Genomic DNA, 27642 nt, shown 5'->3' with positions numbered 1-27642 from the left:
TTCGCAGATGTTGCTAAAATTTTATCCGTGCCTATGAATTCGGCTTTTCAAATAAGATCAAGTTAGGAAAAGAAAGGCACAAAATAAAACAGCTGATATTACTCGTATTTACAAATTAATACAGGTATTTATCACGCACGTAAAGTAACGTCCCTTTATTTTATTTCGGCCTTCGACGTATAATAAAAGTACGTAACGTCCGCGTTTAATACCTGTATTATTTATAAATAACTAGCGACCCGCCCCGGCTTCGCACGGGTGCAAAATTATAAATGTTATTATACATAAAAACCTTCCTCTTGAATCACTCTACCTGTTACAAAAAACCGCATCAAAATCCGTTGCGTAATTTTAAAGATTTAAGCATACAGACAAACAGACTAAAATAGCGAGTTTGTTTTAAACTATGTAGTGATAAGTATATTGCAACGCGAAATATTAAGATCATTTTACACTGCTAATGTGATATTAAGGATTTTGAGGAAACCTGCACAATCGGACAACTTAATGTGTTACCATGGTCCAGTGGGGGTCACATTCCCCTGCAAAGGTTGTGAAGGTTAAATGGCTGGATTCACCTAAACCTGACTCATCCAAACTTAGATCATGTTCACAAAGGCTCCGCTGCAGACAGGTGAGAAGAATATATCTATCAGCAAAAAACCACGCAACTATAATTACACTTACAGTAATTAGCAGATTATTTGTACAAATGAAGGAACGATGTAAAGTTTCAGTGAGCGTGTAGTTTGAGGCGAGTTGCGCGCTCACCTGAGATGATAATGTATGCAAATTACTCTTAACTCCCAGAGACTGTGGTGTATCAAACTTGTTATTTGTGTGTTTTAAGTTGACACTAGAAGTTCGCCGTAAACATCGCGATAAATTACATATTTTTTATGGTATTAATTTTTGTTAAACTTATGAATGGATGGTGATGCCCAAATAAATTAGGAATTCTATATTTTCTATGCACCGAACACATTTCGTCGAAATGAAATCATTGATCTAATATATTGCAGTAAATTTTATTGGTATATCTTAAAAAATTTCATCACATGTCTTGTCACAAAAGAAAAGGAAAAGAGTTCTATTTTTCCTCTGGCTAAGAGTATCTTCAAAATGTGGTAAAAACTTGTGGTTAAATTAAATAAAAAAAATTGAAATCATTTACCTAAAAATAGTAATAACACCTAGTTGGGTTTAAGACCAGTTGGTTTTAGACCTAACCCGATTGTCTTACCTAAACACTTGACCTACGAAATTAGCGAACCTCATGTATAAACATAACTTTACAATTGAGCTAGTAAAATGTCCTATTCTAGAACCCACTCCCGAAGTCACCCAGGCTGATCTCATTACTCTGAAACCACAACCCGTGTCGTTTACCAGAACACATCGCATGACCTTTTTCATAAACCAAATTAAACCTAGCAAGGGTAAGCGTCAGAGTATCCGAAATCAAACAATTATTTTACGTAAATTGCATTCCCTTTGCGCTAACAATTCTAAATTAAAGCCAAAGATACACTGGTGGGGTGAAGGGAGAAGGGAGTTGTTCGCAATTCCCGCGAATCTTCAAGATCAATTAATTAGGGCGCCCTCTAAATTGAACCGGCCATTTTTAAATTAAGAATGCGGGCGACTCGACAGTGGAAATTCTTTCCAACTAGTTAATAGGAAGTTTGAGGTAGATTAGGCTCGTCGTGTCGCAAGTATTGCGGCGTTTTATCAAATTTGTTCCGTCAGAATTGACATTACTGGCTTATTTGTTCATGCACTCTCAGCATATAGGCGTTATTTTTAGATTTAACCTATGTTCGAAGTCTTTGTATTATACATGCGCGAGTTAATGAGCGACTCCTGTCTAATTTTGATAAAAATTCTATCAAGAAAACATAGCCCACCTGCTCTATGGTTTGGTATATTGCCTTAGTCGCCTTTTAAGACATTTCAGGGGTCAGCGATGCACTATTCCAATTCATAATCTATATTTTGTGCTTAAACTGCATGCCATATGGAAAGAACTTACTCGTTATGAAATAAATGTCAAAATGACAGTTTACTAACAAGCTACATTAGACGATAACGATAAGTCTCATAACTATATCCATTTAGTAAAAACCCATAAAGACGAGAAATAGAAGCAGTTCTAGCCAGACATAAAGCTGGATTAAATCAGTTCACACACCATTAGCAAAATCTTTTGCTAGAATCCGCGCTTCACGCGAAAAGAAACCTTATCTTTGACCTGGCTGATATTTTCTATAGAAAATATCCTGTGCACATCACAAACGGTGTCCAGTTACATTTGTATGGGTCTTAGGATAATATATTTCCTTTGTAGAGAAGAAAATTAATCAACTTATGACGAAGGTGTTTGATTATAACAAAGGGATATTTACTCACATGATATGTTTTGTAAAAGCCGTGATGTGGACTGAATAACGTATTCATTCAGTTGACAGGTTATGCTCCGATAGCATAAATAGTATCTTTATGTAAACAAAAGAATAAAATTGTTGCTGGTAAAGCAATACATACATGTATATTATATAATCACGTCTTTATGCCTTGCGGGGTAGACAGAGTTGCCACGTTCGGCTGTTTGGCTCAATGATAGAATTCAGATAGATTCAAATAGTGATCACAAGTTGATCATATTTCGTAACAGAGGAATCATAAGTTCATAAGCCTATAAGGGATAGGTTAGGTTAGCTCACCTTTTACGACATCCATGGGAACGAGATGGATTGGTCCTATTTTTATTGGTGCCGGGAGCCACACAGTGAAAAATAATACACCAAATATAAAAACTATTAATAACTGGCTCATTATGAACTAGAGTTGAACCAGTAATTTTCTTCCGTAAAATTACTGATTAGTTAAACTGATATCAATCCTGAAGGTCAAGTTAACCTCTGTACCAAACTTCATCAAAATGAGTTTAATCAGAGTTTTTGATATAAAAAAATTTAATGTTTTCGTAATTTTTTTCCTGAAGATATTATAAATGTAATTATTTACGTAGGTTTGTGTCTATTAACAGCCTTGACATATTCCATTGAAGTTGATTGATTTTTATCAAAAGCCTTATTTGTTCAATTGATTCTTTCAAAGGTTTCAACGTTATGAAGTACGTCAATAAAATTATGTTTAATTTTGTAAATTGGATTCTTCTTCCTCCTGGCTCGTCGAAAATTCATCCAAAATAATCTGTTACATATATAAGAGTGAATAAATAAAAATTTATTCAAAACTATGTATGTTATGTACATAATATCCTGTTATTATTTTTATGTATAGCTATACAAGCTTACTAAAAGACGTTGTTAATCAACATTTTAAAAAACATGATGAAATGACTGTGAATCAATTTTATACTTAACTATTTACAACTTATTCAAATAGGCTTAGTAATAGAAATTAAACGGTAATCAACGGATGCATACCACGTTATTTCCGTCTCAATGCCACAGCGTCCAAGGCATAGGTGACCAACATAAATTGCCCTTAAACCACAGACGCTCCATACAAATAGATCTATAATATCATGACCATTTGTCATCAAAACATGAGCTGCTCTACAAAAACACAGCTGCAATTAAACCAAGACTCTCGAAATTACTATAATAGTGGTTTGCAATGAGAGAGTGTCGGTCGAAGCGGTAAGGTGCTCGGTTAAAAATGCGTGTGGCACAAAAAGGCACAGGTTCGAATCCAACATCAGCAATGTACCAATTACTAATTTTGAAGTTATGTACATTAGTTTGAATGCTAACCGATGCCCTTATGTTGAGGGATAACATCGTGAGGAAACCTGCATAATCGGGCAACTGGAGGTGTAACCATGATCGATCCAATACGGGCTAGGTAACCCTGCAAAAGTTGCGGAGTTCAGATGGAAGTCGCTTTGTGTAAAAACCTGACTCACCTAATCCAGGATCCATGGTCAAAGGCATACCCCAGGCTCCTCTCCAGAGTGGTGAGGACGCAACTGGTACTAAAACCTACAAGAAAGAGAAGAACTACTCTACAAGAAGAAGATTGTAACCTACTCGTTCACAATGTTCTGGAGATAACTTAACCAGGCAGGGAGAATTTTAGTGACAATCAAGTGACACTATCCTCCGTATTATGCCATCGAAAGCTGTATCTACTGTTCACTATTAAAAAATAAATTCATGTTTCGGCGATTCTTTGCACTTTATTATTTTTACAATGTCAGCGAAATCTTTCATCTTCAAAGCAGTTTATCAATAAAAAAACCCTGATGTGTCTATAACACCCATATGTTAAAAATACCCTCTGTCATACATATGTATATACACGTCGCAAGGATCGTAGCAATAAATCCACGGCTACATTTAGACATTATTAAAAATCCCCAGCGGTTTCGCTGACCTGTCTGATGTGACCTATCAAATATCCGCAACACCTACCATAGAGTCATATTTTGCACGCGTGACATTATGGTCCAAGTCATAAATGGAATGACCATTCGTGAATATATAATGTATTTTTAATATCAGTTTTTTATTTCAAAGTAATAATGAGACACGATAATTATTACTTTTTGAATTCTACAATTACAATACTTTATTAAAAATAGTTAACGAGAACACGTACCTGTTACCCTCACCGAGTACCTAGGCAATTATACGTGTAGTCTAGTAGTATTAGGTGAATTATTGATAACCAAAAGTAAGTTTTGGAGTAATTCACAAACATTATTATCATATTATTGGTCTCAATAATAAAAACAATGTTTAATTATCCCATGAGGTGATTTTTTACAACATGGTAAACAAATAAATTTATTACGACAAATATATTTTTTTTTAATTTTTCATGTTTTCGAGAAGTTAAACAATTATAAAACCATACACTATTTCATAGGTAATGAAGGAATACTTAGTGTTATTCAAGTCGATTTGATTTCGTACACATTAAATAACTTAAACATATATAACAAACAAACATACATACCTACATAAAACCGTGCAGCTGTATGGCTTTATGATTGAATTGAGATTCAAATAGTGACAGGTTGCTTGTCCATCGAATCCTACAAGAATAATCCCCAGCTTATGAGCATATCCCTTAGTTTTATTTAAGGACATCCATAATAACATTCAAATACCTAAAATATTTCAACCCAAAATTGATGAAATTCATCAAATCGATAGAACTTGTAACTCGCACCACAGCCTATCGACGACACGTTCTGACTCGATACATCAGTGTACTATTGGCACGGTTTCCCGCCTCGATTTGCATGTAAATTGAATAACGACAGGGTAGCAGAGCTTGCCGGCTTCACACCCTGAAAGATGTATGGCGTAGTCCCTTTTGACGCTGATGAAATTCAAAAAGGTTTTCCGATGAGATCGATGAAGATTTTTGATGGCATACGGCCGGTTATTAAATGATTTTCACACCTTAGATCATTTATACTTATTACAAAAGAGACTCTGTGCATACCAGTGGAATTCAATCTTTGGATTATTATCCATATGAAAAAGAATTCAATAGTAAAGAAATTTGATTATTTATTAAATTTGATTAAGATTTTTGTCAGACTTGATATTAATCTTTGACATTTCTGCTATTATATTGTTAGCAAAAACAACACCCCTCCTTTTCATAGCGAGGGTGAAACTATGAACCTCGAGCGTCGAAAGCTCAAGTTGCATATTTTTAAGATGCATAAGAAAATCTTAAGTCGCCGCAGAAAATATCATTATGGATGTCGACGGCATAATAATGTGGCTCCAGACAGAAAAAGGTGGATTTGAATTTGTAATAAAGAACTGTTCTTGCAATAATTTGATCTAGAATGTTAGTACTGCATGTTTAATTTGCTGTGAAATTGTAATGTTTATTTCATTTTGTCTCAATTGTATCCCTCACGGGGAGGTTTCTCAACACAGACATGATAACATAGTTCCATGTATTTATTTTCATATTATAATTAAGAATTTACCAATACGTATTTTAAATCAAATCTACTTTTAACATTATTTTCATTAATTCCTCTTCAAAAGCAATCATTTGTCACTATTTCGTTTTCCAATTTTTTTCATCCTAAAACCTTATTTAACCTACTTGTAAAGTAAGTTCATCAAGATATTTACTTCAAATTTTTTCAATCATTCATTTCACACAAAATTTTGGACACTTCGGTTCAAAATTGGAGCTATACTTCTTATGTTTTTAAGTTAACCCCTGTACTTGATATTTCAAGAAAGCTAGGTATTAAATATATATCAACCTAAACAAATTCTTCAACACCCCGTGGTAGCCAAATAATCTCCTAAACCGCAGATTCGCCACTATTATCACACTGTAGGTGCTAAGAGCATTACGAGTGACACTACATAAATAATAAGGGGGTTTTAAGCCTCGTCCGTTGAAATTGTTACCGTAGAATTCAAAACTGACATTGGTTGTGGTTAAACGCGTAAAGCATTAATGCATCTACTTTTAAGTATGGTTTTACTCGAATGGAGTTAGTTACAGGAACTAAAACATTTTTTGACCGGATGAAATGTAAACTAATACTTAAGTTATAGATTTGTTGATTAAAATTAAATTTTATTGAAGTTTTATCGCGTGATGGGTATAATTTCTGCATGATTATTAAGGTAAAATAATTTAATCAATTTTTGTTTTCTTCATAGAATTTAACTTAATTGTATTTGTTTTTGTTGCAGGTAAGTTGCAGCTACGAAATCATGTTTGATTGGGTAATTGGTGGTTATTCCACGTAATTACGTACGTAAAAAAGCCTTAAATTTGCTTTAATAAATTACACTATATTCACGTACTCACTTTGTACATATAGAATGTTTGTATGTTGTATATAGGTTCTATGAATCGAATTTTTAAACTCATTTACATTTCTGAACTATTCGACTAGAAATGAAGCACATATATATTTTTTTTAAATCAATGCATACACTACCTAAAGGTATAAAACTCTTACCTTACTCTTACCAATAGACAATATTCAAAGAATAACTGTGCTCAGAAAGATGAAATTTTTTAATTAAATTTTTTTTTTAAAGTAAAAATAAGGAGTACTATGCTATAATTTTGGAATATCCAAAATTTGTAACGTCAACTAGATAAAATTATATTTTTCGTTTCACGAAAACGTATCCGCTAGTGTATTCTCTCCTATACATAAAACACACAGTCTACAAGTCGTTTACCAAGAGACAACAAAGAAAAAACAAGGGCAAGCTGACAACGGGAATACAAAAACTCCACTGACGAATTCCGTAGCTCTTTAGCGAGTGTAAATCTCATCCTTTAATTTAATGAGCTCTAAAACACAGGAACGCTGTAAACAAAAGGAGGTTTGAGTACACCGCGTCTTTATTACTGAGTCTTTCTTGCAAATGCTTGGCAATGTCTCGGTTGGAGCATGTGTGTTCTGGATTAGTATACATACATACATACATAAAATCACGCCTCTTTCCCGGAGGGGTAGGCAGAGACTACCTCTTTCCACTTGCCACGATCTCTGCATACTTCTTTCGCTTCGTCCACATTCATAACTCTCTTCATACAAGCTCGGCGGTTTCGGGTACTTTTGACCTGACCCTTTACCAGGACGTCCTTAATTTGATCAAGATACGTTCGTCTAGGTCTTCCCACTCCGACCTTTCCCTCCACACTCTCCTTGTATATCTGCTTAGTCAACCTGCTTTCATTCATCCTCTCCACATGACCGAACCATCTTAACATACCCTTTTCTATTCCTGTAACTACATCTTCTTTCACATCACAACATTCCCTTATCACGCTGTTCCTTATCCTGTCACTCAATTTCACACCCATCATACTCCTTAACGCTCTCATTTCCACTGCATTTATTCTGCTTTCATGCTTCTTTTGCCATACCCAACTTTCACTCCCATACATTAATGTCGGGACCAACACGCCCCTGTGCACAGCCAGTCGAGCCTTTTTGGATAGTTTCTGACTGCTCATAAAGGCATGCAAAGCTCCATTCACCATGTTCCCCGCGTTCACTCTCCTTTCAATATCACTATCATACTTGTCATCTGATGTAAACTTTGATCCTAGATATACAAACTCTTTCACTTGCTCCACTTTTTCTCCTCCAATCAAAATATTACATGCTGTCATTTCTTTCTCCATTTCAAAAACCAGTGTTTTAGTTTTACTTACGTTCACTTTCATTCCTTTCTCTTTTAAAGCTTCATGCATACAGTTTACCATCTCCTGTAACTCCTCCGCTGATGACGCCAGTATAACCTGATCGTCGGCATAGAGCAGACATTTGACGAGTAACTCATTCATCCTTAATCCACTTTTAGACTCTTGCAAATCTGTCAAACAGCTATCCATAAATAGGTTGAACAGCCACGGTGACGCAACACATCCTTGCCTAACGCCTTTCTCAATCTTAAACCACTCAGTGTGCGCTCCGTTTATCCTGACACAAGCACTCGAATCCTCATATAAGGATTTCAGTGCTCGTATTAAGAGACTGCTCACCCCATGCATAGAAAGTGCTGACCACAATTCATTCCTCTCAACTCTGTCATAGGCCTTTTCCAGATCTACGAATGTGCAATAGACTTTTTGACTCTTGGCCAAAAACTTTTCGGCTATGCACCGCAAGGAAAAGACGTGATCAGTACATCCCATTCCCTTTCGAAATCCCGCTTGAGCATCCCATATTTTGTCATCAGTTTCATTCCTGACTCTATTAATCAATACCTTAGCATACAATTTGCCGACGACGCTAAGCAGGCTTATACCACGATAATTTTTGCAGTCCAGCTGTGACCCTTTTCCTTTGTAAAGTGGCACGATAACAGCCTTACACCAATCTTTTGGTACTCGGCCGCTTCTCCAACACAAATTGAAAAGGCAGTACAACTGACTAGCTACTACGCCTTTTCCTGCTTTAAGCATCTCGACCGACACTCTATCACACCCAGCAGCCTTTCCCGCTTTCATACTCTTAAGTGCTTCCACAATTTCGAACATTTCAATTTCGCCTTCCATCTCATTCTCTTTTTCTTCGCTATAGCAGAAATCTTTCTTATTTCCTTCCTTTTTTTCAAATAAACTTTCAAAATAGTCCTTCCATATCTTTAATACACATTCTTCTCCTTTCACAACGCTACCATCCTGGCATCTGATCCTAGTCAGCTCTCTGGTTATAGTATTTCCTCGGGCTGACCTTACGGATTTCCAGAATACTTTCAGATTTGACTGAAAGTATTCTGATAGCCTTTTATCAAAATCCTCTTTATACTCTTCTTTCTTTCTAATCACAGCTTTCTTAACCAATGGATTAGTATAATTTTGTGAAGTGGTGCAATTATGCGCTATTTAGCTTGTATTTTATTGAGTTCATCATATTTTGGATCTTATTAACCGATTTCAAAAAAAAGTATTAGATTCTTAATTCGACCGTGTTTTTGAAAAGAACGGATTAAAATAGTGTGCGTCAAGTTGGAAAAAGAGATGTGCTAGGGGAAAACATAGTTTAAAAATATGGAGCATAATAAATTATTTGCTTAATACAATAACAATCATATCTTTTCTATAGATATCATAAAAGTCGACCAAGGGATAGGCTTAGAAACATGAGTTTCCTCTTGTACCCGATGAGATAGCAAGCTACTACTATTACTTTGAATCTCAATTCCATCACGAAGCCAAGCCTTTTCGAGACTATTGACTATGTCTACTCCGCAAGGAATATAGATAGCAGCGTCAACCAATGCATTATTATTTTAATTGAAAAACAACAGTAGTAACTTGCTTCAAACACCCAGCAGGTCTCAGAAAACATTCATGCAAATTTAACGCCAAATCCATATGGGTCAAGACAGTGCAAGACGGCTGAACACTAGATCTTCATTAAACTGCATCAAAGCTGAACAGAGACGAGCAAATCTGCTTGCGACTGCATATGTCAGGAATAAATCAGGCCTAGGTTAGCTTCTTGCACCTTAAACCGGAGAATCTGGTATTAAATGGCGATTGTTGGACTCTGAATTTCCAAACGGAATTTCGGATGCATTTGTCGAACTACAAAATCGTCTTTGAATGAGACTAGACTAGCAGTAATGTAGTAGACTTAATGATTTAGTATTAAATAGAGTTCCATTACTTTCATACACGTTACTAGTTTACCAGACATTTATAAGATTCGCTCCTTTTGTTCTAAGTGAAGCGGAATAAGAGCATTTTTTTTAGAAATTTACTTCTTTTTGTCAGTTGATCAAAAATTTCTAATTTCTTCGGATAAGGTTTCAAGCGTAATATTGTATAGGTAATTAACAATAACACATGACACAAGTAAACCTTCAATTTTGTTAAACATAATTTGTAACAGCCTTAAAATTTCGATATGTCGTGTTGGAAGTAATTAAGAACAAATTAGAACGATTTCTATCAATGCACTTATTAAGCAAAAGCAAATTAACACGACGTGTTCAGCAGACACACCTGGAATTGGCCACATACGACACCTCTATAAAATTAAGTATGATGAATGGAAAAATTGTCTACTATCATTAATCACGAAGTTAGTTTGAAAGGAGCGCCTTTATAGGGACGACACGATATCGTTACGATTAATGTTCCAACTTCTAATGCCAGCGTAAAAAGAAAAACCCAGTTAGTTCTTCTTCCCGTAGAAATTTCAGGAAATCCATCCTCAGTACACTTCTACGCCCTCTAAGGAACGTAAATGCCGAATTTCATTGTCTTCTTTTGCCCAGAAGTTTCGAGTTTGCTTGTCTGTCAATCTCTGACTCATTTGGAAATGCAAAAATTTCACTTTCTTTATTAGTACAATAATTGGAACGGATTGTCAAAGTTTTGTTTTTTAGAAAGACTCCACTTTTTTCTGCATGTTTAAAAATAAAAACCAGTAAGCGAAGAATCTACAAAACAAATTTTAGCACAATTTCTGCCTGTTTCAATACAAGTAAAGTTGAAATAACATCAAATTTAGTAAAATAAGCCATCATGTTCAGTTTTGCAATTTTTACAGAATGTTTCATTGTAATCAGCATATTAATATACTATGCTTTATGTAGGATATATTTTTGGCATCTGCCTCAACGATAAAAAGTTAATGTGACTGAAATAAGTATTGCTTTATCTCGTAATATAAATGTCTTCAGCTAAATGTCTGCCGCTAATGGCATTGTTATTGTGATAAGGGATGGTTTTTAATCATCTTCACTGACACTCGCTAAATTGGGAGCCCTTTCATTGGAAGAAGTGGGTGTGTCGGTACATCCATTTTTGGAATCGCCAGTGTCATAAAATTCTACTATTTGTGTATTTTTTTTTCTCCAAGTTACTTTTCATCGGCGAAATGATATAATTTTGTTATTCCAGTCTACTTTCATATTCGCTTTTTTATTTTCTTTTTTTTTTCTTTATTTTCTGTTTAACTCAATATATTATCACAGAAAATTAACTACGATTCTAATGTATGATACATTAGCTGGTTAGAATCCTAGTTCGTAATCGTAATCACTCATAAAAATGTGTCTTTAACACTTACCTTATACTTAAAGTAGCAATGCACTGAGGCAATGCATTGAGCAATCTTATTTTTTCTTGTAAACATGAATAGGTTACATAATATAAAATCTAAACTTTATCAAGAAAAAATTGATGTTCAATGAACCTTTAAACATACAACATACAAACATAAGACTCAAACTACACCACTGAAAAAAAAAAGTTAAAATTTCGCTGTCAGTTTTAGTATCATACGAGTACGAATCTTCTAATACAACATTGAAAATTAAAAACCTACTGTAGCAAGTGCCAAGCTTTTTATTACTAACACCGTTTTGTTTCGTTCATATGTTTTACGCGAATATGATCGTAATTACCCATTCCCCATCACCTCCCAAATTGTGCTTTGAAAATACAGTACGCAATAAACAATATAAGCACTGAAACAAACAAGTCCACCGACCATAATTCCCAAATCGGATTACTCACACTACTTTCCTTTCCTGGTGTTCTATGGAGCGTGCTCCTCCTATTTCCACATTCTATTTCACAGTAAAACCGCTCTTAAAATGCAAAATTAATTTCAAATTGTAGAAACTGGTGGCCGTATTTGCATCTGCGATATAATTGAAGACTGCTCGCATGAGGAATATGTAAAGTTGTCTCGGTTTTATTTTAGTTCCCTTTGCATAGACTTTGCGTGGAATCTGTTAGGGGCATGCGAAACGAACGTTACTGGCGGCGGTCGCTAAGCAAATTGGTGGAACTATTTCGGTTATTATGAAATGATTTCTGGAGCATTTGAGTGGAGATGCATGACGTCGTTTTTTAAATTCATGCATCGTTAAGAAGAACAGCAATTTATTAATACAAGTTTCTTCGAAAGCAAAACAAAAACTTGAAATTATTTTTTAAATCACTTTTTGATAATCATCCATATCAATTAATAGAAAAACTTGTGGAAAGAATTGATGATAAAAACAACACAGAGACAGAAAAATCCTCCATAAGGAAAATGTTGAAAATTTTCACGAAAACCAAAAACTGACCAAAAGCTAGTAATAATTAACTTACCCGTACAGTACTTCCACACATTTGATTTTTCCCGCTACGACAGATTTCTGAAATGATGAAAACAATGTAATTTATAATAAAGTTTGTATAAATATAAAATTGCTATCAAATAAGGATATAGATGACAAAGCCGTGAGCAAGCTTAATCCTATAAACATAAATATTGGACTCATGGAAATGCGCTCGTATCAGAATTCCTTTGCAAGGGCTAATTATGCAGTGCGTTTGCCCGGTGATTTCCCAGCGGATGCGTGTCCTATGCACTGTTTTAATCATATACGAGACTGGAAGAGATTGCATCCAAACAAATACCGTTCCGGACCTCCGATTTAGCGCGGATAGCTGTAATTTGCTGTTCTATGTTTGAATTTCAAGTTTGTTTTTCGGAATTCCAGCTGTTTTCATTGGTTGTTTGACTCGTTCAGAAGTGTACTGTTGCGTGATACCCCGATATAAATGAGGTTGCAATTAACCTATAGGTATTGTTTGACGATTGTTATTTTGTCATCTGTTTAAAAATCGAATATTGACTCACTCTGAACATGGATACCATCAAAAAGATTAAAATGGAAATATGTACGTTTTATTCAACAAGTTCTATTTGTGCTGTGTTTTTCGATACATATTCGATCGTCTTAAACAATATTCACATTATAATTATGATTATAGTTAACATACAATTAAATCCACTACAATATGGATTTTATTTCAAAATCTTTTTAGTATCTTAACCTTACAATTAAATTACATTATGACATTTTTTAACTTTAGTACAATGAAAAAGTATCGCATCAATTATTACCTGCTGCAAACCAAATTAAATGTCAATTTTCTGTCCAGGGTGACAAAACCACATAAAGATATATCATTACAACAAGATTGTTGCAAGAATTTATCTTTAAAAAAACATGACTTTTTACTCTAAAACTCAAGTTACTTAGTCTTGTTGGGAACCCATTATGCTAAAATCTGGTTTATCAAACTTTGCTGACACAGGTGTTTTCAAAGATACTGAATCAATATGCTCGTACTAAGGTCTGGCATTGAGATAAATATGGTGATTTAACTAGAAATGACGAAAGGCGAAATTTCAAAATAAAAAAATATTGCTGTAAAAAGTGATCGATACATCTAAATTCAAAAGTTTTTTTTTTAATTTATGGCCTGGCTATATATTATATACGTAGCAAATGATACATAATTATCTTGCCTTACGGTTTCTTATGGATGGAATCCTATTTAAATCAAATCTGGAACTTTCTGTCTGGTGAATGCTTAAAGCATAAATACAAACACTCTACAAGGCGCATCTAGTTCAAACCACATCAATGTCGCTATGGGTCTCGTAAACCCTCCAAAATACTTTATAATATTTTTCGCAAAGTTTTCGAAATAGATAAACTTACACGTACAGTTGCTTGGTATCTTATCTCCCTGTCGAACTAATCTCGTCAGCTGTATGGAGTTTTTGTTTTGTTTTATCACTAACTTTTTTACTTTCGCTAAAAATATATATCACCTGTGTATCTTAGTTTTTATAAACTTGCAATTTTTGTGTAGATAGCCTATCATACTACACAATAATTTTGTTAATAAAAAGAAGATTGATAGTTTAGTTCATAGAGGTTGTATACATTATTACAGTAAATACTCCTATGCTTTCGTGTCAAATGTCATTAATATGATTTACTTAAGCTGCGATCACTGAAAATTACTGCTTAAACTGTAATTTATATCAGTTCCGATTGTCATCAAAATCATGTTTGAGTTTGTTTTTGTTACAAACCAAAATTATAATCTTTATTTATAAAGATCATCACCCACTTCATAATTCCCACGGAAACGAATGTTCAGGCATGAGCTAGTTCATCATATACAGAGGAGTTATTATCGAAGGAGCTAATACATAAGCAAATAAAGTCGCCATTAATATTCATAGGCGTATTACGTTGTACGTGTCTCATGCGCTTCGCTCTGGATATGACGCTTTGAGGAGTTTACCAAGTCTTTGACTATATTTAGGCACCCTTTAATCTGTATTTTTCAACAATTTTATACACACGCACATCAAATCTTTATCTCTTCCAAAAGTGTCGTAAACGCTCGAAGGTTACGTTCAGCTGGATGCTCATTTTATAACTCTAATGTAAAATCTATTAACTTATCAACTACTAGGCTTTGCAACTTTTTCAATACTTCGTTAAATTAAATTTATGGAGCACAATTGAATTTAATGTCATTATAACTAACCTCTATAGTCAAATTTGTCGCTGGATTAAGAGTTTATTTTTGAGTTAGGTCTGTGTGTGTGTGTTACGAAGATGAGGCGAAAGTCGCTCCGTGAAATTAGTTATCTCTAAGACTTTAAGATCAAAGTCAAATTAACCAAAGAAAAATTAAATTTTGAAAGCAGACCTAGGGACCTTCCAAGAGATATGCAAACAAGAAGGATGACGATTACGAAAGAGATAGAAAATACACGAACAATTTTTAACTAAACTAACTTTTAAGTACTCATATCTCAGCTAAACACCTCATTCGCGTTCACCTTTCAAAACTTCCAAGAAGTTCGTGTAGGGAGGCAAATTGATTTTCCCCATAAGCAGGGAAAAATACACCGGCCCCCGTGTATTGGTAACGAAGACAGATGGCGTGATGGGTTGGCAATGTCAAGAATATTTATATGCGTGTCATTTGTTGCTTATTTTTACGCACACATTACCTGTTGAGAGGTTGGTATGGTTTTTTGTTGGACTTCTTTGTCATTTGAAGTCTTAGAATTCCCAACGTTATCTTTTTTTTTTGGTAATGTATTTTTTTTCATCATTTTGGCATAATGCTATGTCATGTAGTTTCCAGCACTATAGAACAAAACCATATATTTTCCGATAAAGGCGATTAGGGAACGGCTAATGGACTTGGGATCTTTCTTGTAACCGAAGGGCTGGCACCCTGTCAATTATGATTCCATTATTGAGCCATGAAGCTGAACGTAGATAGATATAGTCTCTGCCTACCCCTCCGGGAAAGAGGCGTGATAGTGTATGTATGTATGTAAGCTGAACGTAGCCTTAGAGTCTGTTTAAGACAATTGGTTCTGTTTACCACACAAGAGATATGGGCATGATTATACATATATATATATACATAGATATATATGTATGTTAAGAATGAAAATAAAAACCACCATAGTGACTCGAGATCCAGTATACGTACAGCTAGGGACTAGACAGTAAACATTCAAAGAAATAGTTGACAATATTGCAAATTTTGTACCTACATTGTTTGAATCCGTTCGTTATCCCATATAAAATGGAGTTAAGGAAAAAATACTTGGCGACTTTGCAAACAAACACTAACTACTATGTTTAGCCAGTAAAGAAGTCTGCCGTAGTGCCAAATCGACGCAGAACTTCGCTCGCAAATTGACTCCGCGTATTCGCTAAAAGTGCAGTTTCTTTCATCCCCGTTCAGCTCTTGTGCGACGCCGCAATGTATGAGCGACAGCGGGTTTATTTCTTATTTCTTTTAATAAAAATAGGACCACTCCATCTCTTTCCCATGGATGTCGTAAAAGGCGACTAAGGGATAGGCTTATAAACTTGGGATTCTTTTTTTTAGGCGATGGGCTAGCAACCTGTCACTATTTGAATCTCAATTCTATCATTAAATCGAATAGCTGAACTTGGCTTATCAGTCTTTTCGGCTGTTTACTCTGTCAACCCCGCAAGGGATGTAGACGTGACTATATGTATGTATGTATGTTCTTTTAATTGAAACATAATTCCTCGTGAATCTTTCAATGTGGTATATGTTTGGTAATTACGTGCATGCTGTTTATTAGTTAGGTATTCTAATATTGTCATTCAACTTAATTTTCGAATTTTAGGAGAGTAGCAGGTAAGTATTTTTAGGTTTTTTTTTAATTAAATATTTTTTTATATCATCGGTTATAATTACATCATTCAGTCATGTATTTTAAGCAATTTAACTTTTATTTTCATTATAGTACACAGTTATTTTAAGTCAGTGTCTAAATAGGAAAATTCTCTTCATGAAAGAGAAATATTAGGCCTTCGTAGAAACAAAAAAAGATCTCAGCGATATTATAAACTTGGTAAAAATTAACCAAGTTTATAATATATTTAAAGAGAAACCATTCGCTCTCGCCTTGAACTTGTGTCCAAGCATTAGGTTGTATTAAGAAATACGAAAACTAAGCAGAATGGCATTCTAAAGACTCCTGCATCGGAACTTTGTTTTGCATGAGTTTCCTCGGTGTTTGGCGATTTCGAGATTCTCACGCCGTGTAAGTGTTTGTGCGATAAAGTAAAAAAAAAACATGATAAATAAAAGAAGAGATGTACATAAGAATTTTAGTATTGACACCAGAACAAATTGTATAAAATCAAAATAATTTTTTTTACAATTAATTAGGTTCTTGCCATCATTAAAAAAGTAATACTTTAAATAATAAGGCTCAAAATTAAAGCCAATTTATTACCACAATAAAAAATAAAAATGTTGATATCTATTTTTGTATCAAAATGATGTTCGTTAATTTTATACCTACGAAGTAACAAGAGACCGTAATAAATACACTCATTTGCGCTGCTCGGATCGCCGATGGGCCATCCCCGGCCCACGTGCTTTCACGTAATTAAATTACGCCAAAATAATATTCCGAACCTGAAAACCTTGATACCCGACCGTCAATTAACCCTCAAGCATCAAAAACAACTTTTATTAAACATCGCGTTCACTTAATAAATAATTTCTGCGCGAAAAGCGTAACGAGAACTTGTACGCACGCACATGACATAAATTTGTTACGTTTGATTACGAAGTTTCTGAGAACTTGTCATCACAACTCTTCCACCTTCGCCCGCGGGCGAAATTTTTTCATTGTTAACGTTATATCTTCTCTGGTTAGGGATCAGAGTTCATGAGCGGCGCACGCTGCGCTCCCTCGTACGTGCTTCGAATATCGCCAGCATAATATTCATCGCTTTAAAGCAACCAGATGAGCGAGCAAAGGACGCCGCAATACGAGCGAAAGGGACGACCTTCGAGCAAGATTTCGTGACCTCTCAGCGGCTTCAGTCCGCAGAAATATGGACGGTAATAACATAAATCCCTTTGGCATATAAAACACTAAACGCCCTCGAAGTGTCCTGACACTCGCCGCGGTCTTTACGGCTGAAACGCTCAAAGGCTGTAAAATATTAGTGCATTTATGAAAATTGCGAGTCACTTAATAAACTCCAAGGAATTCGGGGAGTATCGGGGTAAACTCTTGGTAATTTTGTTCGTTGCGACTTCCGATGAGTGGGGGATGATGGATAGTGAGTAAATACGGAGTGAACTCATTGGTATGCGGCGAGCAATCAGAGCCTAATCATAAATAGGATGCGAGCTATGCATACCGTAATGCGTTTGTGTGCTGCCTGCCTGCCACTGACACCATATTGTGACCATATATTAATGATTAACATAGACCATGGTGCCTAAAAATAATGGTAGATTCTAGTTTATGTAAGTTGATTTACTTAAATCGATTTTTATGGCGAGAGTTGTTTTTTCAAAAAACATCTTAAACATACAGATATACATATAATCACGTCTAAACCCCTTGCGGAATAGACAGAGCTAACAGTCTTGAAAATGCTGAAAGACCTCGTTCAGGTGTTTGGTGATGTGTGGCTTAAGATCGAATTGAGATTCAAATAGTGACAGGTTACTAGCCCATCGCCTATAAGAGGAATCCCAAGTTAGCCTTTTCCTTAGTCGTTTTCTATGACTGGAGTGGTCCTATAAGTGCTAGAAAACACGCGGAATTTTTAAATTAACATTTTAAAAGTAACCAAACGCAAAATTTACACGTTTTCAGAATAATATCTAATATCAAAACTGCGAGTTTTTTACGTTTCTTCGTCGTCCTATTTTAAAATATAAAATGCTCCAGCCATGTAATTAAATATGTTCGTTATCACATTTAATGATGTTTTGATATCCAAAACCCTATAAACGTACAAAACCGCCATATCATTATTAACAACCTTAAAAAAACTGATTGCTCATTAAAGCGAGCTTTTTACGGCTATCGTAAACCTGAACATTTCATTACACCGTGAAACTGGTATAATGATCGGACTGCCATTAAATGGCATTATCTGACACTGGAAAGCATAATCTGACTCCTTCAATGCATAAAGAACTATAAATGTCTGATATCATCTAATTGAAGGCAAGTAATGGCTAAGAGGTGGCACCGGCCCATTAAAACGCCTAAGGTAACGATCGAAAAGGCTCTGTTCAAGTGTAAAATATTTAAATTCCCAGCAACAAATGAAGGCTGAAACGTAAAAGCGAATAGAACTCGAAATTGTACAGAACGGACGGGCGTTTAATTAAAATTAGAAGTGCTTTCTTAGCGTTCCTTGTTTTGGATTTGATTTGGGTGCAAAACGCAGATTGTGACTGTTTGTCTGAATTGTATTAGAGTTTGTATTTCAGATTAAAGTTTATTCGCAGACAGATTGTGTGATTGTCTGGAATAAAGAACTTCTTATAGAAGTTCTTTCTGATGCTTAAACTATCGTTATAGGTAGAACGATTAATATTTATTGACTTAGGAAATCAATTCCGGTCAAAATTGAAAAGTCCTCATGGATTAGAATCGTGACTCTCATCTGATCCAATTTGGATCAAATTCAAATTCCTGCCGTCAAATTTAGCTCAGAGTCTGATAGCAAAAAAAAAACAGTGCGAGTAAGCGTTCTTCCTTCGCAGATTGAGAAACACTCATGAAGTTCTGATTCTTCTTTTGGATGTATGCATTAGCAAACTGACCCTATTTTAGTCTCAATTTCAATAAGCCAAGCTAAATTTAACCTTCGAGTCTTGCATCTTTTTCCTCTGTCTCCCCGTAAGATATAAAGACGTGATGTGGATGTCAAACATAACCAATTAATATGTGAGGTTACAAATGCACTAGTGCGGTTCAGTACGTCGAAACTAGCGGTAACGTCACTATTCAGTGCGGTGGCTTTGCCGTGCATATGACGTTGATAATTTCAAAGGCAAATCGAATGATTGCCAAATTATATACGTTTACATATTTAATTAGATGACATAATTCAATATGATTATGTCATGTTGGTAACACAGGAATTTTTTACATGTATAAATAGTTACTACATTTTATCTTTCGGCATGCATTACTGAAATACAAAATAAATAAAAAAATAGATTTAAATTTAAAGTGATAGATAATAAGTCGAATACGTGCACATTCTATTCCAATTCAGTTATAAAATTCATTTTAATAATTTATGTCAATTTCAATTACAAAAAATAAAAATACCAATTTATAAAATGTCAGAGAGATACTCGTCAATACTTTTATATCCCAAATATATGTATTTAATGTTCAGCTTCATATTATATGATTTAGCTCACCATCCATTACTGTTAGTTTTAGTTTCAAAAAAAGCATGTAAGTAACATGCTTTCAAAATAAGCCACCTTCCCATTTCAGACTTTTTTCAAAAATTATATATACTTGTACAAACTCTAGGGGGAAAAAACGTAATATTGGCCACCGGAAATAGTCTGTATTTGCTCTATAGAACACACTTCCGGCCGAAGGATTTCATTGATTCCTTTATAAGTATACCCACTTATGTTCCCAATTGGTTCGTTTCATACAAGAAATATTTTCGAACTTCATACTAGCTGTTGCTTGCGAATTCGTGCGCGTGAAATAGTTTACAAAATATAGTACAACTTAGTCTTTAGTAACACGTTTGCTTTTAGTTTAACTGGTCTGTCGTATGTATTAGGTAAATAAATCGAGTGAGATTAATAGATATTATGACAGATAAATTCGATAATGGAAGGAATCCTTCGCAAGTCTCACTCGCATAGACATAAAAAGCTTATTACTAATTAGAAAACAATAAACTTAAACAGAATAAAAAACAGATGTTAAATTAAAAAATTGAGAGGTTAGCGAGACTTTTACAGAAATTTAATAAACGTACTCTTTGAAATACATACATAAAATCACATCTGTATCCCTTACGGAGTAGACAAAGCCGACAATCTCGAAAAGACCCGGTTCGGCTGTATGGCAAAAACAGAATAGAGATTCAAATAGTGACAGGTTGCTAGCCCATCGCCTTATAAAGGAAAATAATTTTATTTTCTCTTTCCCTTGATTTACTTTTACGTTTAAATTGCACGGAAAGAAGCAGCAAAAGAAGCAGGTGGCACATGCTACTTACGCATAGCTGTTTTTTTTTAATAATTAAAAATAAAAATAAACAGGCCGGACATTCACTTTCATACGGATATATAAATAAAACGGTCGTAAGTCTAATAATTTACAATGCGACTTACTCTTTTCCACTTAGAAAAGGCTTTTTTATTTCACAGAAAAAACATTAAATTAATTACATTGTTAGGTCTGTTTGCCGCGGGTTTGTAAACACTCGTTTTCTATCTCACTTTAAATGTTTGCATGTCTGCCGCCGAGCAAATACACGGTGCTGTTGTAAATTAAAGTCATACACAGATACTACACTCTTAACTAAGAGCGTCCGTGGTCGAATGGGTAAGGCGCTCGGTAAAATGAGTGATGCGCAAAAACTCATAGTTTGGCTAGGCCATGTCCCAATGACTATTTTCAAAGTTGTGTACATTAGTTAGTACTACTACCAATGCTCTTACGGTGAGGGAAAAAATCGTGAGGAAACATGCACTTCAGGCAACTGGATGTGTAACCATGATCGATCCTACTCTGGTTAGATTTACCTGCAAAGGTTGCGGAGGTTAAATGGGAGTCGCTTCGTGTAAAACCTGACTCGCCTAATATAGGATCCATGGTCAAAGGCATACCCCGGCTCCTCTCCAGAAGTGGTGAGGATGCAACCGGGACTACACTTATGTCGTATAGTTTCAGACACCGTACACAGAAAAAACTACATTTTCACGTTAATTCCCGCTTGCATACGTTAATATTGATGCAACGCGAAAGTTTAAAAGTATTTATAGTTCCAAATAACTTGGAAGACCTAAATATTTCATAGCACAATAACCATGGTCTATGCCCGCTAGGCTCTCCTGATAATAAATATGTCATTATTACACTTATATTATGATGATATTTAACTCTAAAAGCAATCGCAACATGCTTCGTCAAAATATAAATGATCCAGAACATTGCAACGCATATCTCTTAACATCCGTCTCTCTCTTATCTTTTAAGTTAGAGTAAGAAAAAGAGCGAAGATCAGACACATTGTAATCAATGTTTGTGTATCGACCCCTAAATTATTAGGAACACTCACATCTATTGGTTAGATATTTTACACATCTGCACTCTGACTTCACACGGTGTATGCTCGTCTTGCCATTGTTATACACTTTAGTCACTTTGAACTTAACAGGATAGGTTAATTGAAATTAAACATTAAGTAGGTATTTGACATGTAATTTTCTCTTAAAACACATTCATATCAATAAACCAAATAAGGTCTAAGAATTATGTAGAGAAATCGGAAATTAATAGAATTTCTTATAAAAATCCTTAGATTTATTTTTATTTTTTATTGAATAATTATCAACGATAAGCTTTCTTAGACAGCCTGTATTAATTGTCTGTTTCCCTTGTAAACAAGATCATACAATTTCATCAAAAAGCCATATAGTTGAACGTGGCCTTCCAGTCTTTTTGAGAGTGTTGGCTATGTCTTCCCCAAAAGCGACAAAGACGTTGTTGACAGGATTTCGACGAGATAAGATGGCAATCAGTATGATATTCCGACTTGTCCACTCCTGGATTAAAGTTATACCGAGGTCCTAGGGAGCAACTTGGGTTCAAATTGAAGATTCAACTGAGATGGAATGCAAAGAAGAGAAATTGTCAAAATCTTTTACTAGTTATACAACGAACAGATTTTGTCAAACTGAAATCTCATCTTTGAAATAGAAAAAAGAAACCAAAGGTAAATTGTCTGTGGATTGAAAAATGGCCGCTCAATTATTCATAGGTTACGTAGCCAGTAAGTTGACAAAACGTAGATGATTTATAACCATCGACGAAGCATTCCCCCGAATGAATAATCCGCATTCAGCCGATTCGAATGGACAATTCTGAAACTGATAGCAATAATCACATTTGATAGCTTAATGAGCATTCCAGTTAATTCTTTGAGGTTACTATGAACAACCTCATTTGAATATGCCTCGATGGTCTAATATTAGGTTTGGTTAAAATATAAATAAATGGCTAAAAATCCAATTAGGGATGAACCTTCTTGCCGAAGGGCTAGCAAAATATTAGTATCAGAATTTTATTAAAGAGTCCCCCAACTAAATGCAGCCGAGTATTGTAATTATTGGCTCTGTAAGGAATGAAGACTTGCTGATTGATGAGAAAAACAAAAAAAAACTACAAAGCAGCTTACCTCTCACGTCTTTATTCCATGATAGTAAGTTTTCAAAATTAGAGTGAATAGGCATTATTTGATCCAATGTAAGTTCAAACGCCTGTCCAGATTAAGGCTGAAATGCTTAGACAGCTATACAATGGTCGCGATAAAACCGCAAAAACATTGTGCCAAATTTCGTTGTCACGAGTAAAATTCAATTGTTGCAGAGAATCGGCGCCCAACCGAGCGATCAAACAAAATTTATGCTCTCAACCGGCGAGGATTAAAATATTAAAACTGCTGAGGTGTTCGCAACAATTTTTATTTACGGCCCTAACAATTGGTGGTTTTATTTTGGAAAAATCCCGAATGATTTGTTGCTTGAATGTTTTGAGGTAATTTGCACACGACGTCCGCCATCCGAGGGGTTTCTCCAACATCGCCGGCTAATCTAAAGTTATGATTTATTTGCACAACTATGGTTATTAATGTTATTTTAACAGGAAAAGTTCTGTCAACTGGAGTCGCCGCTTCAGAGTTACTGGCTTCACTTGTTTGATCTTGTAATTTTGTTTTGCTTTGACTGGTTTTTATACTCGTACATATATTCTTTAGCAGAGCATTACAAAAATTACGCCGCAGTAGTTTTGGTGCATTTCTTACAAATATATGTAACGTCTCTAGCTTTTACAGAGTAGGTAAAGTCAAGAGTCTTGTATTTGAAAGGCTACGATGTTGTCTTGTAATTGAAAGGCTACGTTGAGCTAAAGGCACAATAATGGAATTTGGATTTTAAGTGACAGGTAGCTAGATAATTGCTTAAAATAATTCCTTGTTTATATGCATTTCCCTTGATTGACTGTGTGAGAAAAGGATGTATTTTTGTACTCATTCTTCTTTCTCTAAATTTTCCATATAACAAAAAGCCAGTAAGAATGAGACAAGTTAAGGAAGTATTTTAAGAGTTTAAAGTGAAATCATGCGTGTACGTAGTTTCAAAATATTCCGTTCGCGGCCGCATAAGGCAGATGCCTAACAAATAAACGATTGCAACTGTAACAAGCTCTATGAAATAACTAAGGAAATAGTTATAGCGACTTGCTTTGAACTCTAAGGAATTTGTTCATAAGGCAGTGTAATAAGGGCGCCCTGACAGAAGGAACAAACGCCTTTATTAAAACCACTCCGGGAGATCTCGTTCCTGTTTTGAATTAATTTCAACTTTGACACCGAATAAGTCTCGTGGCTTGCATTTTGATCAGTTGTGGCAATTTCAATAGGTTTACTTTTGTGTAGAAATAAATATACTTAATAAAGGTATAGGTCGCGTTCAGGCATAAGTCACGAGTAAGTCAGCTGTTTCACACCAGAGGTACTAAAATCAGTATCTTTGACACCACATAGTTGTCTGACAAAATAAAAGAATAATTTAATAATCATAAGATAATAAATCGTGTTTTAACTCTTACATCTCGATCATATCACCGATACACTGTGGTTCCCGGTACGAATCAAAAAAGAATAGCACCAATCCATCTCGTCTTCGTTGGATAGGCTTATAAACTTGGGATTATTCTTTTAGGCTATGGGCTGACTACCTGCTACTATTTGAATCTCAATTTTATCATTAAGCCAAGCTGCTGAACGCGGCCTATTAGACTTTTCGGGACTGTTGGCCCTATCTACCCTGCAAGGGATACTTATAGACGATATTTGTTTGTATGTATCTCGATCAAAAGTTCACGTCAGTATGATGATGTATTTGAGAAAAACAAACGTCATTGCTATTTAGATTCCAACAATAAATAAATCTAAACCACTACATGGTCGTGACGGTGTATGCGATGAGTTTCAATTACTCATGTACCAAAGACACAATAGTCCAACATCCATCTGATATCGGAAATCTAACTTGGACACTACAAGTTTGCCGAGCGGGAAACGTCGAATTCGGTCGACTTGGAACTTATGTTCGTCGCCTCCCCCGTTTGTGGCTTGACTGCAGTTTAATAGGTTTTTAATAGGCTTTTGAATATATTTATCTGTCCTGTTTATGAGCGGAGTAAGTCGAGTTTAACTTCCAAGTTAATTATAAAAGTGAAAGTTTATGTTTTTATCTATTTCACCCAAAATCTTTTTCTACTTATTTGAAGTAGTTTTTTTTATAGTAAATGAACTATCTGTTAGGAAATTATAACACGGGCGATAACTGAGTAAGTAGAACTTTATTAAATCACTATTAATTCAACTATATGACAATATTTCGTGAGGAGCAAGTTCACAGTACCAATTGTCAACATATCATATACGTCAGTGCCGTGTGGTTCTCGGCACCAATATAAAAAAGAATAGGAACACTTCATCTCTTTCACGTGGATATCGTTAAAGGCGACTAAGGGATATGCTAAATATGACAATAGCAATAATAAACGTGGTATTCTTCTTATAGACGATATAAGAAGAATATAAAGAAATAATAATATATAGAAATAATATAGCAAGCTGTCATTATTTGAATAACAATTCTATTACTAAGCCTAACAGCTAATCGTGGCCTCTTAGTATTTCAAGACTGTTGGCTCTGTCTACCCCGCAAGGTATAAATACGTGATTATATGAATGAATGAATGAAAATCAGACAGAATGACACAAACACTATAACAGAAGCTTTAATTCTTAGATGTTTTTAATTGAATTTTTAGTTGTTTCACTTCAAATCTATACTCCCTTGGGTAAGTTATTTTATGCTTTATTTCAGTTATATATTTGTTTACGACAGGATTTCAAAATAATTTAGAAAAAATAAAAGTCTTATTAATAATCATACATACATACATAAAATCACGCCTCTTACCCGGAGGGGTAGGCAGAGACTACCTCTTTCCACTTGCCACGATCTCTGCATACTTCCTTCGCTTCATCCACATTCATAACTCATTCATTAATAATCATGATATATAAAAAGCACATTATTATTATTATTTTTGACTTTCAAAACAAAATCCTTATCACGAAGTCGGTTAAGAATAAGAGCTTAAATAACCACAACCAAGCCCCTCAGGCTTAACACCATTTTGCTGAAACTAACATTAGTGACGGATATAAGATAAGTTTAAGAACAAACTGGCTCTAATCCCGCGACCAGCGTCAGACACACGGGCAAAATGACACAGCACACTCTCCCATTGGTATGTTTACTGTAAATAGAAAATAAACCGTTGTATGTTTATTTGTTTAACTAACAACAGTTACGAATAGTTTTTATGTTGCAAAAAACGTAACGGCCGACGCACGATATGGCTTTTTATTTCTATATTTGATACGATTGAAAGCATAAAATTAAATATAACATTACAAAAAAATCTCATCTCATCATCGCTCTTTTGGATCGGGGGTTAAGCTAAGATGACTCTAGATTAAATCATCAAAATTCTCTATTAGTCCGTTTTCACTAATGTATATTCGCCGACATTCGGTCTTCCTTCACCACTTTGAACGGATCACCCGATTTTGATCAAATATATCTAAGAATACTCGCCGATAAACCTTTAATAAAAAAAAAAAACAAAATTGAAATTGCTTCGTTCGTTTGTGAATGTAATAAGTTCCACGTGTCTGTTTATGATGCCACAGACAGACACGTGAAACTTATTACATCCCTCTTTTTCCGATGGGGGCTTAAAATAAGGTACATACATATTCAATTACTATTCAAATTTGCCTTAGTCCTAAAAAAAACCACGAAAAGTCGTCGATTGCATTATTAGTAGTTGTAATACATATATACATACTTATGGCCACGTTAATATCCCTTGTGGAATAGACAGAGCCAACAGTCTTACTTTAACAAATTCAAATTCAAATTCAAAATTTTTATTCATTACTAGCTTCCCCCCGCGACTCCGTCCGCGCGGATGTCGGTCATCGAGTGGATGGTTTATTTCTCCATTTTGAGTAACTCTGATAATGACATCTTAGTAGTCCGGCCAATTTAGACCAAAAAATAAGAATGAAGCTACATTAAATCCCATCAAGCTGAAAATGATTATAATTGTTAAAACACAACCAAAATCATTACTTCAAAATTCCCCATGATTCCGGTTTAAGGAAAAAAAAGTACCCAAGGTCAAAGGAAAAAAATGGGTGTTTCGCGATTTTCTTCAAAATGGTAAGTTTTATCGAAAAATTACCTCAGACCTAGATTGTAGATCATAAAGTTATCTATAAAAAGGAATCAATATTTTTTTTCAATAAAGCTACCGTTTCTGAGATATAACGATGCAAAAAGTTGCAAGCGTCATAATATGCACACGTATGCATGTATACGCAGTGTAGCAGTAATTTAAGTTAAAATATTGTTCTGTCGGTAATTTTAACTTGAATTCAAAATATAAAATATACATGAGTATAATGAAACCCAGTCCCTTCATTTATACTGTAGTGAAACCTTGAGACAACATCTGTCTCTCTGTTTAATTGTGTACGTGGCTAGGGTCGTATACCTGCTTTATCTCAGAATGCTCAACACATGAAATACCGTTAGTCTTTAATAATAGTAGTCCTTGCGGGGATACTGTTGACGGCTATGGACACCACG

At 34.9% G+C, this 27642-nt stretch overlaps 1 protein-coding gene across 1 annotated transcript in view; it reads left to right on the top strand.

The window, feature by feature from the left end:
- Positions 1–27642, top strand: part of LOC106132378 (CUGBP Elav-like family member 4) — a 467880-nt gene that overhangs the window by 148133 nt on the left and 292105 nt on the right. The window lies entirely within an intron of this gene.

Source organism: Amyelois transitella, chromosome 14 (assembly GCF_032362555.1).
Source record: "Amyelois transitella isolate CPQ chromosome 14, ilAmyTran1.1, whole genome shotgun sequence".
In the NCBI taxonomy this organism is placed as follows: domain Eukaryota; kingdom Metazoa; phylum Arthropoda; class Insecta; order Lepidoptera; family Pyralidae; genus Amyelois; species Amyelois transitella.
The sequence above is the reverse complement of the archived record's forward strand: the minus strand, read 5'-3'. Positions and strand labels throughout refer to the sequence as shown.